Source organism: Chrysemys picta, unplaced genomic scaffold (assembly GCF_011386835.1).
Source record: "Chrysemys picta bellii isolate R12L10 unplaced genomic scaffold, ASM1138683v2 scaf1024, whole genome shotgun sequence".
NCBI lineage: Eukaryota > Metazoa > Chordata > Testudines > Emydidae > Chrysemys > Chrysemys picta.
Window position 1 is genome coordinate 16227 of NW_027053731.1, and position 6774 is coordinate 23000.

The 6774-nt window shown below is 45.5% G+C and overlaps 1 pseudogene; it reads right to left on the minus strand.

Moving 5' to 3' along the window:
• Positions 1 to 505: 505 nt before the first annotated feature.
• Positions 506 to 3446, minus strand: LOC135979595 (paired amphipathic helix protein Sin3a-like; annotated as a pseudogene).
• Between the last annotated feature and the right edge of the window lie 3328 nt (positions 3447 to 6774).

Consider the following 6774-nt stretch of genomic DNA (forward strand, 5'->3'; position numbering starts at 1 on the left):
AAGCAATATGAAGACTACTAAATGTTACAGGAGAACAACCCCTCCCCCCCACCCCGGACACTTTATCTGACTCTCCCCAGATGCCCTTTGGGAGCAAGAGGTTCAGGGAAACACCAGCTGCTCATCCCATTCCTTTCACTCAACTCCTACCTGCTGAGCACGCAGCAGAGCAGTCCTCCTGTACATGTAATCCTCCGATTTGATCATGTACACCAGGGGTCGGCAATCTCTGGCACGCGGCTCGCCAGGGTAAGCACCCTGGCGGCCAGGCCAGTTTGTTTACCTGCTGCGTCGGCAGGTTCGGCGGATCGCGGCTCCCACTGGCCGTGGTTCGCCGTCCCAGGACAATGGGGGCTGTGGGAAGTGGCACGGGCCAAGGTATGTGCTGGCCCTGGCTTCCCGCTGCCCCCATTGGCCTGGAGCGGCGAACCGCGGCCAGCGGGAGCCGCCATCGGCCAAACCTGCCGACGCAGCAGGTAAACAAACTGGCCCGGCCCCAAGGTGCTTACCCCGGCGAGCCATGTGCCAGAGGTTGCCGAACCCTGACGTGCACCATCTTATAGGAGTTCAGTTTGAATTTACACTCCAGCTTGTCCAAGCTCTCCACATTCTCCATGGACTTCTTACTGTTTCCCTCCTTCCCTTCCTTCTCCTGCTGCTCCCGACCATGCTGACACTTACGGATCCGCCTCAGGTTCCTGTAAACCAGAGACTCCCTGCTGGGATTAGTGCTCATCCTCTGTCCACTAGGCTGGGCATATCTGGTGGCTCCAGGCCAGCCCTTCGGAACCCAAAGTATTGCTCAGAGTGGAATGGTCACAAATTAAAGTCGGTTAGGCTCATGTGTCTACCATAAGCCAACCCACTGGTCTCAGCTGTTTACAGAGAGTGAGGGCCTTTCAAAGCTGTTTTGCAACCAACTTCCTGCTAGCGAAAAGCACTGACTCAGCACCTTCTGCACTCAGCTAGAGGGCTATTGTAAGCAAAGGCAGGATTGCCAAAAAAAAAACGGGGCTGGTGACTCCCCAAACCCTGACCTCTCTGCAGCCTGTGGACTATGCTCTCTCTCAGTCACTGAAGAGCAGGAGCCCAGGGTGGGCTCTTGGAATAAACAGCAGCACTGTGTCTCTATATGCTACTCCCAGGTTAATGTCTGCTAAAGTGGCAGAGTACTAAAAACAAACAAGTGACTGCAATAGCTAACACTGTGACAGAGTAAGATTTTCTCCCTCTGCTGACATGGGTACTTGTGGTCTGTGTGTCACTTTTCACAGCCACAGCTTGTTCACTCACCTTGGCAGGAAAACCGGCTTCTGGGCCAGGTGTTCCCGAAAGTTCGGGAGAGGCAGAATCAGAGTTGACGTACCGCTCTACGTAGTCTGACCAACGCTGAAATTGGGCACAGAACACAAGGGGTTAACCAACATCTGCCAAATCAAACAATTCAAACCCAACTCTGAAGGGGTTTGGTTGGAAGTGGATGAAAGAAAAGCAACCTTTGGAGACTCCATATATTTCACACAAGTCCCACTCACTCTCCCCCCATGGATGGATATACCTATATCATAGAACTGGAAGGGACCCTGAAAGGTCATCCAGTCCAGCCCCCTGCCTTCACTAGCAGGACCAAGTACTGATTGTTGCCCCAGATCCTTAAGTGGCCCCCTCAAGGATTGATCTCACAACTCTGGGTTTAGCAGGCCAATGCTCAAACCACTGAGCTATCCCTCCCCCTATATGCACCTGCACTGTCTGGTTTTTGAAATTCTTAATAAGAGATGCCAACAAGGCTTGTTCAACCCAATTCACTGAGTGCACTGTGTCACAGAATGAATGTGTCCTGTAGGACTAGAAGCAGGTCATAAACTATAGCATCTGAAACACTGACAGCTCTGCCATCTTCATCCAGTTATACCCCCATTTAAACTTTACATGCTTAATAGCTGCAGCTGAACTCCAAGGACAATCGGCTCTTACCTCTGCCTCTACGGAGTCATCCGAGTTCTCCTCTTCGGTGTCCAGCAGCTCGATGGTTAATTGGACCTGGCCTCTGCTCTGAATGAACATCAGCTACAAAGCAGAATGCGGAAGGAGACTTAGTAACCAATTATTCAGAAAAATAAATCCAATAAACTTTATGCAACGGTAGGATACTAGCCCCAGTTACACAATCTGAACACAGAAGGACTTTTGACAATGAGTGGAAAGTTCTAGATCACTAAGGAGCTAATCTAACAGAGGGTAAAAGGAGAAAGAAATTATTCTACATATATGGGCAGAAGAGAATTCCTGGATAGAGAACCATGACATACTTAAAGAGAGGTGGAAGAAAAAAGCATGAATTGCTGCAGTGAACAGTTGGTATTTTATTAACGATCAGAAAAAATTTCTCTGTTACCCACAGAGTTTGCTCGAAATTGGGATGGTTATAAAGGCAAAGCAAGGAGCTGGACTCCTTTTAGCAGCATGCTGTTTTCTGATCAATTTTTGCAGTTTCAATTCTTTGCTTCCCTGCTTATTTTGAGACTCTCATCGGGAACACAGAGACGCCCTATAAATATCAAAGCCATTATCAGTGAATTTCACTAGTTCAAGATGGGCCCGGCCACTTCTGATTTCACAGCGACGAGAAGTATGAATTTGATTTGAACTGAGAGTCAGGTTTATTTAACGCATAGGTGACAAATATTAGTAAGAGACCATTACAGTCTACAATGGATGAGATGGAGAAAAAGGTGGAAAGCGTCAGTGACCCACCCCACAGGAGGGAGGGAGAGACAGAGATTAAAAGCCTAGTGACAGCAATCACTCAATACAGTATTACTCTGGCTTTGGGTACACTGAGAAATACAGGGACAAATCCCAGCTTTCCTTCAGGATACGTATTTTTCCATCTTCCTTGCAAATGTCCCATTTCCGAGGAACTCTTTATAGAAATATTCTTCTGTTTTTCCTGTTCGTTCTACAGTTCCTGTCTGGATTGATGCAAGCCCCGCCAAGGGCTATATTAAGACCGACAGTCACAGAGCAGGTACTCGGCAGCTCCACCAGGCTAGAATGCACAATCAGGTCACCCTCTCAAGCTCTATGACAGCTGCGGAGCACACAGGTGTCCAGAGGTCCTTGGGATATTTGGATAGTTACGTAAAATGAAAAGCTGAGCCCATTCTCCTTTCTCAGCGAGTCTTCGTACTTCCCCTCCTCTCTCAGCAAGCTCCTCCGGGAGTCCTCCTCCAAGCATCACTGCAGGCAGATATGGTTTTTACCTTGAAACAGTTCTCGTCTGACATGAGCTGCTCGGCTTTGCGCTGGTACGTGGCCTCCACAAGGGCCCGAGATGACTGTGAGGACAGCAGGCCTCCGGTAGCTCCGTTGCTATTCTCCAACAGGTAAAGCTCTGTCACCTGCATGCAGATCTCATCGCTCACTGTGTGCTGAAGCTGGGAGCAGGAAGGACACAGAGAAGAGGAGTTAGTGAAGTGGTTTTAAATGCCTCTGGACTTGGTGCACTGTATACTGCAGTAGCCCCCTTTCCCCAACCCAAGTCAGTCAGAGGGCTTTGCACTAGTGTGCACTATGGACAACCTGCCTTCTGCAGTCAGGCCGTAGACAAAAGAGAACACTAAGAAAATCTCCAAAATAAACTTCTCCATGTGGCAACAAGCAGAGTTTGACATTAATCAAAACAAGCCAGGCTGAGCCTTCATCATTTGCCTGCACTTCTAGACTTGCATGTTTGCATGCAAACACTTATGTCAAAAGCTATAATTGATGAGAAACTATTTTATCTCCCCTGCATACATATACGCTGTGGCAGAATTGGTCAGATTTCCAGTTCTTCTCCACTATGCACCACGCAAGTCTCAGAACCAGCTAAAGAATATGTCCATCAATGCAGATTAGAAATGAACATACCCTTCAAAATTCCCGCTTCAAACCTCTGTCTGGTCAAACCACAGCAAAAAAAAAAAAAAAAATCTAGCCATCTAAGTATTAAAACTAAAAAACAATTATTTAGGTTATGAACATAGTAGCCTCTTCTACTGTGAATTACTACTACACCCATTGGAAAACATTGTGTCCTTTAAAATAAATAATGATGCTGGCAAAGTACAGTTACACATACAAAGTAACTACGGATTAATAACCTTTAAGTGAGCATTATGAAGGAAATGCCTGACAGCTGGCAAAGATTTAGACCATCGAGGTACGCGGGAAGGGCTTGTTAGGCAGTTCTCTTGCCATGGAATCGCTACACCAAATCCAAAGGTTGATTAGTTGGTTGTTTCTGGAGGGGAAATTAAAAATAATTAAATCAAATTCTAATTATTAATTATATTCCCAAATTTAAATAAAGAGCCGGTTGACTGCCGATTTCCTGTCAAAACTGAAATTAAGAACTTGTTTTTAGCCCTGTCTTTATACTCTAATTTGTGCTTAACAATTCTCCATAGAAATTGGATCATCGAGGTAGCCAGCATGTAAGAGTCGACACTTGGGCTTACAGAGTTCAAGTGACAACAAGCAGCTAAAAGCCACAAATATACCAGCTTCAAGAGCCAGCCAGCGTGTGTGAAATCCAGAAGGAAGTTGTTATTCGAAAGAAATACAGAACCTTTTCCAAGAGTCCTTACAGTTTTGGTCCTTGTGTTTACAAATGCTTCAGGTTTTCTAAGAGCAAGAGAACACTTCAAATGTGGTCCCACCTGATACTAGGCATCTCTTGGATAGTGGAGGACAGTCTGCACTTGGTAAGGCAACTCCCATCTTTTCATGTGCTGTATATTTATACCTGTTTACTGTATTTTCCACTCCATGCATCTGATCAAGTGGGTTATAGCCCACAAAAGCTTATGCCCAAATAAATGTGTTAGTCTCTAAGGTGCCACAAGGACTCCTTCTTGTTTTTACTGATACAGACTAACACGGCTACCCCTCTGAAAGCTGGGTAGTAATCCTCCACATCAATATCCACTAGAGGAAGAGAAGGTGTAACATGAACTACATTGTAACACCCCTCAAAGGCAGTTCCTACAGGCCCACTATGAGTTCTGGGAGCAAAAGGGCCACATGTTGAAGGTCTCAGACAAATTGATGAATTACCAGAATGGTCAATAAAATGAGGAACAACGTTGTAAGACTTTAAATGAGAGCTTTTTAAATTAATGCCAGGTCTTTAACCCGTCAGAGGCCTCACGGAGGAGGGCAGAGGTGGTAAAATTCTTAGAACTAAAGAGAACTAAAGAGGTTCTTGCTACCAAAACAACATTATGCACACCATTAAAGCAGAGACCTCACCAAAAAGATATGAATGCAGATATGTCCTAAGGCTCTTATGAAATATACGCATTGCACATTATTATTAACTTGTATTTCACTAGCACCCAGAGGTCCCAAACTATATCTGCGACCCCTCTGTGCTTGCCACCATTCAGACACACAACCAACTAGGCCCCGCCTTGAAGAATGTAAAACAGAGACCAAGGGGGTTGGGGGAAGCAACTTGCCTGAGGTCACATAGTAACTAAGTAGCAGAGCTCGAACTAGAACCCAGGTCTCCTGTTTCTCCAGCACCTTATCCAGAGCAAGCTACACAGACAGTTATCGCCTTTCCAAGCTGAATGTGCTAATGTAGCTTCTAAAAGGTTTTGTGGGCTGTAGCAGAAACATAGTAAAAAGGGGAGGAAAATGAAAAAAGCCATTCAGGGTACACCCAGTTTTGAACTAACACTCATCACTGCGGTATAGGCATCAAGGGAAGATGAAAATAAAGTTTTAAAAAATACTGGTTAAGGAACAATGCCAATTTAAAGGGAATTTGAAAAGTTCTCTGTGTTTTCTGTTTGTTTTTAATTGTTATAGGTTCAAACACCTCTGCCTCCCTCAAGGCCAACAAAGACTGTCCACACTTCCTCCTTTGCTTCAATCCAAATTAGCTACTTTACTCTGGTTTTAGCTGGCCGGAAACAGGCAGCCATAGGCAGTTTAGTACTGTAGCATTATCACCACTAAGGAAACCAGCCCTTGGAGAATTCTAAATACATATATTTGCTGAGACCACTCAGATTACACGAACATTGTAACAGAAAATGGAAGATCAAGGAGGCTCTTTACTGGTCTACATAGGACTGCCTGGACTTACTTGGGTTTGGCCTGCCCTGCTTTCTTTAGTCGGTAAATCATTTGAACACCAGTTTAAAAGGAGACACACTTTTTAATACCAGAGCCAAAACTGACTGCTTTGTCAATTGTCAGGGGCTGACTCCTCCATTGAGATATTTTATAACAAGCTTGGGGCAAGAGAAGATTTTTATCCAACTTGTAAATTCATGAGGTAGAAAAATAGCACAACCCAAAATTAAGAAATTCAGCTGGCAAGGAGTGTTAAAGCAATACAAAATACCACACCTCTCCCCCACAGCCCCATGAAGTAGGATGTTCCAAGCCCCAGGGTCAGGTCTAGAGATCTCCTCCTTGATAACATGCTGTGCTACATTCAGTGCCCACCAGCATCCTTCTATTTCACATTTTGGAAACTACCAAAATGCAGGTACCGGATTTTACAGAGACAAGACCTAAAGGCAGGTGAGAGGGAGGAACACAGATTCCTCAAGACACCAGGAAACAGATCAAGTACCAGATCCACACACTGGCCTGTCATTCTTGTCTCATTTTATGCCTAGCACTTCCCGCTCCCATTCCCTTTCCCGGTTCTCCTCTTCGATTTGCCGCTCAGCCTGGGTGCAAATCCTCAGCAGCAGCAAGCATAGGATT